Raw genomic sequence first — 13,086 nt, 5'->3', positions numbered from 1 at the left:
TGAGCACTGTAAAACATGGCAGAAAATGAGCAGTATACCGATGTGGATATCTGGGCATGACCAAGTGTATACTGATTTTCCAGAATTAAATACATGATTGTCTTAATTTTTCAAAATTAAAACACAAACATAAATCACTGTGTTTTATCAGGAACATTTCACTGTCTGGATGGAAGTAGTCACCGGGAGAGTCTATAGTGTGAATATAGATCTTCCTTGGTTTCTATTAGAATCTCTGCAGTTTTGAAGTGACATGGGGTCAAAAATAAAAGACAGAAAGATGCTATTTTATCTCCTTTCTTTGGAGATTTATAATGATAATTGTCTATGAGCCTGTATCTAATCTTTGTTAGGTCACTTAACATTTTCCTTTAATTGCAATGGGTGGGTACATTTCATAAAATCATAGAATTCGAAGGTAACTTAGATGCTATACACACACACACACACGCACACATGCATGCATGCACACATGCACGTGCGCGCACGCTTGAAATCCCTCTGTTTTTGGTCTATGCTCAATCAAGATTTTATTTCACTGATACTAGTAAATGTAAGCTATATCTGAAGGCTGCCTTTTCTTTTTAGCATATTTTTATTAAGGAAGTTATTTAGTTATTATAATATATTTCATAGTTACTTCTATTGCTGTTTTGTCTTTTCTAGCTGCACATGAAATAGCATGTCCATTTCCATGTGAGATTTCGTCCTGCATTTGAAGAAAGCTTTTAGAAACTTTTCAGTTTTCATCACGCTTGCCCTTTCTATTGGTTCTGTTTCTCCGAACAATCAAAATGTATTTTTAGCACTTTGCCTAGATTACAGAATCAGAATATAAAATGTCCTGAATCCTACCAGCCCCAAATCATCACTGTAAATATTTGACTTCTGTCTGTATGCTTAGTTTCAGAATAGTCAATAGCCTTGCTGAGATCATATCATTTTATAAGACTCTACTTCATCCTGGATTTATGGTTTCCTTCAATATGTGGGTTCAGATGACAAAGTAGCCACTAAAATTCAAGTATTCATGTTTTCTTTTACAAATTCTTGATCTACATTTTTTGGTACACACATTAAATAAATACTAGAAACTGGAACTATGGCCTCTATCTCCTATAGCAGTCTCGAAGCACTGTGCAGTCTTGGTTTAGAAACAATTGGGGACCTAAAAGAAGGAAAGAGCATCTGCCATCAAGAAACACACAGTTTATTTAAGGAGTCATGGCACCTAGAGGATATCATGCTGAGTGAAATGAAAGAAAAATATTGTATGGTCTCTCTTATATGTGAAATCTAAAAATTCTAACTCATAGGAATGGAGAGTAGAAATGTGATCACCTGGAACTAGGGATTGGGGAAAATGAGAACATGCTGATCAAATGATGCAAACTTTTAGTTATAAAATGAACCAGTTCTGGCAATCTAATGTACAGCATGAGGGGGGGTATTTGAAGTGTTAGTTTAATTTGATTTTGATAATGGTTACACAGTATACGGATGCTCTTTGGTTTGCAGTGGGGCTGCATCCCAATAAATCCATCACATTTGAAAATAATGTCATTTGAAAATCATCTAACACAAAGCCTATTTTATGATAAAGTGTTGAATATCTCATGTGATTTACTGAACACCATACTGAAAGTGAAAAACAGAATGGTTTTATGAGTATTGTACGAATGCATATCACTTTTGCACCATTCTAAAGTTGAAAAATTGTAAATGGAGCCATCATAAATTGGAAATGACCTGTATACATATATCAAATCATGTTGTACACCTTGAATATATACAATTTTTAAGAAGTTATGGCAGATGGCCATTAAATAAAGAACAAAATGTATAGCACATTTCTGTGACATCAACTTCTGTGATTACTTGTGTTTTGTGTGTGTGTATTTGTGTGAGATAGTAGAAATCAATATGACAGGGTTATTTGGAAAATTATTCCTAGGAGAGGTGGAATGCAAGTTTACTACTTTGATTACTTCAAAATATAAATCATCCGAAAGAAGAATACTAATGCTTGGTATTTAAACATTTATATTCCCTAAATTCCAGTAAAGCATGGCATTTTGCTATATCTTAATGATTTATGTGCTTTGAATTTCATGTTTAAAAGAGAAATAATGTGGGGAGCATATACTGCAGCCTTAATGCAAAATTACTTTCCAGTTCTTTCTTGCCGCTCTTCATCTAGCTAAGATTTCTTGTTTTCTCCATGGTCAGCTAAATAATTGTGGAAGATAATAACTCATGGGTGTGAACTTCGTTGTCATTTTTGCATGTGTAGATATGTCCCTTGCTTTCTCAAATCCATGATCACAACTCTAAACTCTAGCAGGTACCAGAGGACTCAAGAAGTAGTAATTGAGTATTATGCAGCATAAATCAAAATCTAAATTTTGATTTAGATAAATATTAGAGGAGTGGTGACTGCATGTGCGACTTTGCAGTTTTGTTTTCTACTTACTTTTTCTTGACTAATAGGAGAAATATGGCCAAAACAAGAACTGCAGTGTCATAATGCAAAATAAAGTTAATTAGTACACACACACACACACACACACACACACATATACACACATCTGTGATGGCTGAGAAATTAAAAATAGAATGAGAGTATGGGTGACATATTCAGGCTCAAATCTTTAAGAGCAAGTTAGCTGAGCCCCTTTGATGAAAAATTACTTTGTGCTTCTTTTGCTACCATCTTTGTCTTAATTTCGAATCCAAACTCTAAATCTCGATAAACTGGTGAAGATGGAAAGGAAAATGAGGCTTCTTGCTTGTAGCAGAGTCTCAATGTCTTGCTGAGTTTCCTGCCAATCTGCAGGAAACCTTATAGCCACCATTGCCCTGTTAAGTGGGTAATCAGACCCCATAGCTAGAAAAGACTTTCCTATGCTATCCATTTCAGTTCTATTCCATATCTGTTGCAATCATACTCCAGATTGGTGTGAACCTAAATCCTAAACTGGAGAACTAGTGGAAGCCTAATCAGCACAATGGTTTTTCTTATTTTAAATATTTAATTGGCAACATTTTATATATTTAAGGTGTACAATGCAATGATTTGATACATGTGTAGATTATGTAATGTTACCACAATAAAATTAACACATCCATCACCAACCATAGTTATCATTTGTGTGTGTAGCAGGGTGAAGACATTTAAAATCCACTGTTACTATATGCAGTATTATTAACTATAGTCACCACGCTATACATTAGTCCTCAGAAATACTCATCCTACAACAAAAAGTTCTCACTCTTTTTACAAAGTTTTAATCTGATTAGATGGTGACTGCAGTTAATAGTTATGTATTGTATACCTGAAACATGCCAAGCAAGTCGATCTTAAATGTTCTCAACACAAGGAAATAAGTATGTGAAGTGATGAATATGCTAAGTAGCTTGATTTAAGCATTTCACAACGCATATATATCAAAAAGTAACATTGTCTTTTATACATATATATGATTTATATTTGTTAATTATACCTTAATAAAATTGAACAATAATACAATAAAAGTTTGTACCCTATGAACAATATCTCTCCATTTCCTCCAGTCCCTGACAGCCACTGTTCTATTTGCTTCTATGAGTTTTACCTTTTTAGATTCCACACATAAGCAAGATTATATAGTATTTGTCTTTCTCTGTCTGGTTTATTTCACTTAGCATAATGTCCTCTAGGTTTATCCATGATGTAACAAATGGCAGAATGTCCTTATTTTTATGGCTGATAAATATTACATGATACATGTGGCACCATTAATGGACACTTCGATTATATGTAGCCATTGGCTATTACAAATAATGATGCAATCAACATGTGGTGCAGGTATTTCTTCGATATACTGATTTCAAGTTATCAGGATATATCCCCAGATGTATATATTTCTGGAGAACATAATAATTGCATTTTTAATTTTTAAAGGAACCTCTATACTATTTTCCATAATGGCTGTGCCAATTTAAATTCCCACCGATGGTTTCCTTTCTCCATACCTGGCCAACACTTGTTAACTCATTTTTTTATAATAGCCATCCTAATAAGTGTGAGACAATATCTCACTATGGTTTTGATTTGCATTTCCCTGATGATTCATGATGTTTTCATATACCTGTTGGTCATTTATATACCTTCTTTAGAAAAATGTCTATTCAGATTTTTTGCTCATTTTTAAATCAGGTTTATTTGTATTTTTATATTGCCATACATTTTGAGTTGTCTGGATTCCTTATATATTTCCATATGCCGTATATATTTCCATGTACCTTGTTAGATATATGGTTTGCAAATATGTTCCCACTCTGTAGGTTGTTTTTTCATTTTGTTGATTGTTCTTTCTTTTTCGTTGAGACAGAGCCTCGCTCTGTCACCCAGTCTGTAGTGCAGTGGCCTGAATACAGCTCACTGCAGCCTGAACCTCCCAGGCTCAAGCAATCCTCCCACCTCAGCCTCACAAGTAGCTGGGACTACAGGCATGCATCACCATGCCTGGATAATTTTTTAAAAAATTGTAAAGATGAGGTCTTACTATGTTGCTGAATCTGGTCTTGAACTCCTGGGCTCAACCCGTCTTCCCGCCTCAGCCTCCCAAAGTGCTGGAATTACAGATGTGTGCCACCATGCACAGATTGTTTTCTTTTCTCTGCAGAAGTTTTTCTTTTTCTTTCTTTTTTTTTTTTTTAATTTGATGTAGTCCTACTTATTTATTTGTGCTTTTATGGTCTATGCTTTTGGTGTCATATAAAAAAGTGATTGCCAACACCAACATCATGGAGTTTTCCCCTATTTTCATTTAGGAGTATTATGGCTTCTGGTCTTACATTTAAACCTTCAGGTCGAGTTAATTTTTCAATATTGTATATAAGATGGGTCCAATTTCATTCTTTTGCACGTGGATATCCAGTTCCCATCACCCTCTATTGAAGAGACTATCCTTTCCTCATTGTGTATTCTTGGCAGTCTTGCCAAAGTTTAATTGATCATGTATATATGAGTTCATTTGTGAGCTCTCTATTCCTGTCCATGACTGTATGTATCTGTTTGTGCCAGTACTATGCTGTTTTGATTGCAAAAACTTTGTAATATATTTTAAAATTAGGGATTGTGATGCCTCCAGCTTTTTTGTTCTTTCTTAAAATTGCTTTGGTTATTTGGGCTAGGTAATGGTTCCATCCAAATTTAGATTGTTTTTTCTATTTCTGTAAAAAATGTCATTGGAATTTTGATAAGGATTGCATTAAATATATATACTGCTTTGGGTGGTATGAAAATTTTAACAATATTAATTCTTCCAATCTAATCCACAGAATAGTTTTTCATTTATTTATATCTTCTTCACTTTCTTTAATCAATATCTTATAGGTTTCAGTGTACAGATCTTTCACCTCTTTGATTAAATGTATTCCTAAATAGTTTGTTATTTTTGATGCTGTTATACTGGTCTTGCTTTCTTCATTTATTAAAGATAGCTTGTTGTTAGTGTATAGAAGCACAACTAATTTTTGTATGTTGATTTTGCATCCTGAAATGTTATTGAATTTCTTTCTTAGTTCCAACAGTTTTGGTGGTTTTTAGGGTTTTCTATATGTAATATCATGGCATCTCCAAACAATTTAATTTTTTTTTCTGTTTTTAATGTCTTTTATTTCTGTGTTTTTTACTCTCTATGTAAGATCAATGATCATTATTTACTTATATGATCACATTTCTATGTAGACATTGTAATTATTTCCATTTTAATTATAAGGAAACTGAGCATTAGAAAGATCAATTGACTTGGCCAAGATGCTTCATTAACAAATGGTAAAGCCAGATTTAAACTCAGATCTTTCTCCAATGCTCATGCTGTTCACTAGCAAACTACACTGTCATCTTTTAACTTAAAATACAGAATCTCATTAAAATGCATATTACCCTGGAGATTAAGAAGTTGGAAAGGAAGTGATAAGAGGATCCTAACAAAGGGAGTTTGTCCCTTGCTGTAGTCTCCTAGGGCTGCTGTAACCAAGTACTGCTAACTATGGCTTAAAAGGACAGAAATGTATTCTCTCACACTTTTGGAGGCTAGAAAGCTGAAATCAAGGTGTTAGCAGGCTCCTGCTCCCTCTGAGGACTCTATTTAAGAATGCTTTTGTGTCTTTTCCAGTTTCTGGTGAACAGCTGGCAGTTCTTCCTATTCTTTGAACTGTAGCTTTACTATCCCAACATCTAATTCTGTTGGCATGTGACCTTCCTTCCTCTGTGTCTATGTGTCTCTTTGTCTTCACGTGGCCTTCCATAAAGACATCAGTCATTGGATCTAGGGCTCACTGTACCTAGTATGATGCTATCTTAACTAATTATGTCTGTAAAGGCCCTATTTATAAATATGGTCATATTTACAGGTACTGAGATTTAGGACTTCAGCTTATCTTTACGGAGGACACAAGTCAACCCACAGCACTACCTTCTCATTTTCTTTTGTACCTATGGTTCTTTCAAAAGTTGTTTGGGTTAGCTGTTAATAAATTATTATATTTCTTGTAGGATGTAAAAAAAGGCCATTATAACAGTCTTTTCACTCAACCCAAAGGATTTTTAAATAAATGAGGGGGCAGAATAAAATATTCCATTGCCATTTATTTCCCCAGGCCTATATTTTGAGAAAATATATGAGCTGTTCATGAAAAGAGCTATGCGTCAGAGAGATGCTTATTGTGTGCAACTGCAGTCCACTCCTAGAGAAGGAAAGGACATAAGTTACATAGAATATTCAGGGGATGATATAGTGTTATTTTTCCTAACTTAGTACACATTGCTATTTCTTGATTATTAAATAAACAAGGATCATCTTTCCCTTGGGAAGTCTCAGCATGATTTGAGGAAGCCTAGGAAATATCATGCCATCTCGCTATGTCATTCATACTTTTCTATTCATTTATTTATAACCTGCCTTGTTTCAACAATGATTTAAGATAACAAACTATAATAAATGTAAACTAAAGAAAATAAAAGGATGTAGATGATAATATTTTAGAGTCTGGTTCTCCAAAACAAATGTTGCACTCTCCACTTAATCATTTTGGTGTACCATAAATCATTTAAAATGTATATATTAAAAATATAGTGAACTTCTATAACCTGAATATTGCCTATTTAATTGAATCCAGAAACAAATAGCTGCATTTAAAAGGAAGTGATGAATTTGAAAAGGATTGGTGAGTTGTTTTTATCTAATATTTCTGGGTGCTAGATGCTTGGCTGCTTGCAATGAAACTTGGTCCTCAAAAAGTAAGGACCCTACGGGCCTTTGGTCATTTCTCCAAGGCGAACTGAGGCAGGAGATCAGGCATGTATCGGGTCAGACAACTGTCACCTATTTGCTGAATCTTGATTACAGAAACAGTGTGCCACTTGTGATTCAAGTCAAGATCCACTTTCCTTAGTGACCAAGAGGCAGAAAGATGTTAATTAGTTTTCCTCCTTCAGTGTCAGTAATTACCATACTTGCTCCAGAATGGTGAACATCCATTAGTTGAGACTGTGTCTCTTTCTTCCCACTTGATTTAGGGAAAATAAGAGGGGCCACTAAATTGTGTTTGTGATTTAAAAAAAAAAATGTTTAAATCGTTTAAGCTCTGTTCATTTAGAGAAAAACAGTTCTTAGAAAAGCATTATCACCATTATGTTGGGACCACAGGCATAAACTACGATCGTCCCAGGCACCCCAGAGCATGTGGCCACACTGGACATCAGTATCATCAGTGTATGTTTACAGCATTGCAGCAACCTCTGATTCAGCAAAAGCAATTTTATGGTGAACGGGTAGGAGGGATAGGTTGGACAATAGGATGCATCTTAAAAGTTTGTTTCTCTGATGGTCTGACTCCATGGAAAGACAGATTTTAAAGAACCCAGTGTCATCAAGAGCTAGCACATCCTTCAAGCAGTCCAGTATTTTCTCTCTGATGAGTTTTGAAACCTGAGCTCTTAGGAATTAGATTATCTTTCTTGAGAATTTCTTGGATTGAGGGTTTTCGAGATTCACAGTCAAATGCAGCATCTTAGCCTTTAATAATCAAATATAAGCAAGAATAAATCGACATTTTTTAAAAAAGAAATGTATGGATACCCACACACACTGAAATAGGAGGCTTTGCTCCGTGTACTCTGATGTGAGCAATATTTGCTTCTGTTTTTGCAAGCAGTGAATGCTTTGGCTTATTGGCGGCTGGCCTCTCTCTACCTTTTCCATACTGTACATTTGTCTATTGGATATTTGGGTGCTGAACACACTCTGCCTGGAACTTATGGCATGTATTCCATGAGGCATTCCCTCACTTGATTTCACTGTCATTAAAAAGTCCCTTGCAACTCAGACTTCAGATGCTCATAGTGGATCTGCCGGGTGGAGGGCCTGTCCTCTTAGTCACCATTGGCTCTCTCACCCATGGTTTCTTCCTATTGGCAATACTATCAAAACATTCATTTAATTCGTAATACCATCAACTTTTCTAGTCTGAAATAATTTCAAAGTTCATCAAGTTCACATACTTTTTTTTTTTAGAGTTAAGGAAATTGAAGTGCAGAGGTCATTCAAGCTCTTTGTAGCAAAGCCTGTAGCAGAATCCAGACATCTTGATATCTAGCTTAATCTACTTTCTGCTTTTGTGAATTTCAGGTGATTCTGCTGAGAAAGATTGAACACACTTGATTCACACTTTCCTCTTGCTAAACCATCTTTTTGTGGGTTAGGTTCTCCCATTAAAAAATGTGTCTTTCATATCTCTCAGAATGTATCAACTGCAGGCAAGTTCAGGTAAAGTTTTCCATTTGGTTTTTCAGTTGACTTACACAAGTAGGATTTATTCGCCAGACTTGATATCACCTCAGATACTACAGCACTGACGACTTTGGAATGTATCTGGTTGTGGTCAGATAAATTCTAAGCACCCCCTGAGCTCCTTTAATCTGAAAACCTTCTAGAATCGGTATCCACAAACTGTGGCCCTTGAGCCACATCTGATATGCTGCCTGCTTTTGTAATAGGTGTATCAGCCATGCTCATTTGTTCACAAAGCCTTCTTTCAACTATAGTGGCAGAGTTGATTAGCAGTGACAGAGAATATTTGGCTTACACAGCTTGAAATATTTAGTCTGACCCTTTATAGAAAAGGTTTACCAACTCCTGCTTTGGAAACTATAAACATCCCTTCTAATAATCAAGATTCTGTTTGTTAGATACTATTTCTTTTTTATTTTCTACAAGAAAAGCATTAGGTAATTTTAGACTCATGCTAAGGTTTGTAAATAGACAATTTATTTAATGATTTCCAGAACAATCATTGATGTTTTCCTTTGTGTTATATGGTGATTCTTCCTGTGTTCTTGAATATTCATTTTTCCTGAAAGTTGACAGGTAATTTTAAATTGAAATGACATATCTTACATCAACATAGATGGTTTTCCTTTTTACATGTAGGAACCTGAAGATACAAATGTGTCTTTGATTTCTGAATTGACATTTGCAAGGTTTTAATGAATTATCTATGAGAAGAATATGGGAGGAATCAACATGCTTTGAAATTACTCTTGAGTTTTTGTGTGCCTACTCCTGTTCTTAGTGAAGATGCTGAGGCAATGCATTTTTTTGGTTTTTGTTTTGTTTTGTTTTGTGGTTATATTCATAGCATTGACTTTGTAGTAAATTGGCAAGCTCTTGGATAATTCTTTGAGAAATTTTCAAGCAAATCTAATAAACATCCTGGCACCATTTATGAAGTTGACTTAATTTTGTTAGGCACATTTCACCATTCAGCCTAATCATATTCTAAACAAGAAATAAACATCTGCAAATGTTTTTATGCTTAGTCTTTTTCTTCCAATTTTCTACAACAACACTGGTCAATATTTCAGTGACTTTTCTTATTGTTGATATTTTAGGCAGTACTTTGTTACTAAATTCTGCAATGATTAATCACCATCACTCTGAAACTACCCATCTTTCATTATAGTCATGAGTCGCTTAACAGCGGAAATACATTCTGAAAGAGTTGTCCTTACATGATTTTGTCACTGTGCAAACATTACAGGATGTAAAAGATTAAAAAAAATAAAAGGTACACCTATGTCAAGTGCTCCCTGTGACTGAAGCTTACCAGACGGGATGTTGCTCTGGGAGAATCAGTGAGTGACTGGTGAGTGAATGGGAAGACCCAGGACATGGCTGAACACTGCTGTGGACTTCATAAACACTGTGTAATCCAGCTACAATAAATTATAAACAAATATTACTTTTTAATAATAAATTAACCTTAACTTGAATTTTTTACTTTATAAGCTTTTAAAATTTTTAGCTATTTGATTCTTATAACTTACTTCAAAACACAAACACGCAGCATAGCTGTACAAAAATATTTTCTCTATATTATCATTCTAAAACCGTTTTCATTGCAAATTTATTTATTTTACTTTAAAAGTTTTTGTTAAAAATTAAGACACAAACACACGTATTATCCTAGACCTACACAGGATCAAGACGATTAAGATGTCATCAGGCGATAAAAAGTTTTTCAGCTCCATAATAATCTTATTGAACCACCACTGTATATGTGGTCTGTTCTTGACCAAAACATTGTTACTTGGTGCATAACTATACTACAGTCTCTTATTTTAAAATCACTCTTTCATTCGTACCTTGAGATCAGGCACCAACTACATCCTCTTCACTGTTGTATCCTCATTTATTAGTAACTTCTTTATTCTGGACACATTATTGAGCATGTGCTATTGAGCTGTGCTAATCCTGAAATAGAGTAGTTTGAAGCAATCATGTCCCAATTCTCCTGGAGTTTGCAATTATTTCCTACCACAGTACTGAGCACATAGAAATTGCTTAGAGATCCTCATTGAATAAGTAAATTAATGAAGGTACTAAATCAGTAACAATTACAGTTAATTTTCTTTCATCCCACAGCTACAAACCTCACGTCTCAATAAGTGTAAGACTGTGGACAACATTAAGGATAAGATGAGAAATAGGATATTTAAGCACTCGTCCACTACTAGAAAAATTATACCTGACAAATTACGAGTGATACAAAAAAGCCGAACTTTAATTGCATTTCCTATTATAATTTTTTAAGTAAACTTTTGTATTTATTGGATGTAAATGCCAAGATATTTATATGGGCCTCCAAAGGCCAATGCAATCTGGCTCCCCTGGGATTAGAACTCACACCCTACCTCTCTCCCTTCATTCATTCTGCTCTTACCACACTGACCTCTTTGTTCTTCAATTATATCAGATATGTTTCTGCCTCTAGATCTTTATTCTCTTTCCTATGTCTGAAACATTCTTCTTCAAAGAATGCACAAGGCTTATTTTCTTAGCTCCTTTGGTCAGATCTTACTTTTCTCATGTTATCATTTCGGAGACCCTTTCTCTGACTTCCCTATCATAAGTTGAATACCCCCTCCCCACGTACTAACTATACTCTCTTTCTGCTTGCTTTAGTAATTCAATTGTTTATACCTTTATTTATTTATTTTTAATTCATCCATCTGCTCATCCATTTATGTGTTCATTCAGATATACTCAGTTATTTACATTCTTGGACCATTTTTTCTACAGATTTAAGGGTCATTTTTATATATTACAGGAAATAAAGTTATACCAACATGCTTAAATTAATGGAGAGTGCCTTGACAAGACACAAAACAAATTTAATGCTATTAACATTCAAAAGAGTAGTGGTTACTGAATATTTCAATAATATAAAAAAAATCTAGTCTCTGTTTCTTAATAAATTTAGAACTCATCTGAATGAAAGCCATTGGCTACAAATGTTCATAGAATGATTCCAAATAGTCTATGATCAATATCTGTGCAATATTTGAGCCATGTTGTGTGCAAATGATTAATGAATTTTTTTTCCGACATTTTGAGGGCCTGAGGTGTGACCTTTTCACTCTATTCCAAAATTTCAAATGGTTATGCTTACTAGAATCCAGGCTGAACATTATCCAGGGTTGAAACAGGTAAAGGCTAGCAGCTACAGACTTTTCCATTTTGAGTGTATTGTCTCAATGCAGTAGTCCTTGAAAGCATCATTTAAATGTTATCAACCCAAATACCAAGACTTACTGTACTCCCTGGAAAATTCTTAACCCACAGTGTCAGCTTCACCAAACCTAGTGCCAGCAATTCAGGCATTCAAGTATAACATATTGTTTCCTATGCTATTCCTACATGGGCATGGCTTAGATAAGCACATACTATTACATAAATCTCAATATCTATGCGGAACTATGTGAATTATGTTGTAGAAAAACAGGCCACAGTTTCAAAACTCAAAATGACTACTTCGAAAATGATACGACTATGTTAGAGGAAGCGCATGCAAGTACAGGCTGACACCTCACCTAAAAATTGTCTTGTAATCTGCAGGCCAGAGGACTCTTTTGGCTTTCAGTAGATGAGAAAACGTGACACCTTGCTGTGCAGGGGAAATTGAACTTCATTGTTAGAAATTAGACATTTGGAAAATTGTACTAAAAATGTATTTTAAAGGACTTATGGTATTTGTCCAGGACAATATTTTGACTAAAAAGAAAATTATAAATTTGTTCATACAAATATTTCAAAATCTACAAAGAGATTACAGTGTTGTGGAGATTTTCTTTGGGAGGGAGGAATAAAACTTTTTTAAAATTTTTTAAATTTTTATTTTTTACTATACTTTAAGTTCTGGGATACATGTGCAGAATGTGCAGATTTCTTACACAGGTATTCACATGCCATTGTGGTTTGCTGCACCCATCAACCCATCGTCTAATTAGGTAGTTCTCCTAATGCTATCCCTCCCTAGCCCCCCATCCCTTAGTAGGCCACAATGTGTGATGTTCCCCTCCCTGTATCCATGTGTTCTCATTGTTCAACTCCCACTTATGAGTGAGAACATGTCCTGTTTGGTTTTCTGTTCCTGTGTTAGTTTGCTGAGAATTATGGTTTCCAGCTTCATCCATGTCCCTGCAAAGGATATTAACTCATCCTTTCTATGGCTGCATAGTATTCCATGGTGTATATG

This window comes from Saimiri boliviensis, chromosome 12 (assembly GCF_048565385.1).
Source record: "Saimiri boliviensis isolate mSaiBol1 chromosome 12, mSaiBol1.pri, whole genome shotgun sequence".
NCBI lineage: Eukaryota > Metazoa > Chordata > Mammalia > Primates > Cebidae > Saimiri > Saimiri boliviensis.
The sequence above is the reverse complement of the archived record's forward strand: the minus strand, read 5'-3'. Positions refer to the sequence as shown.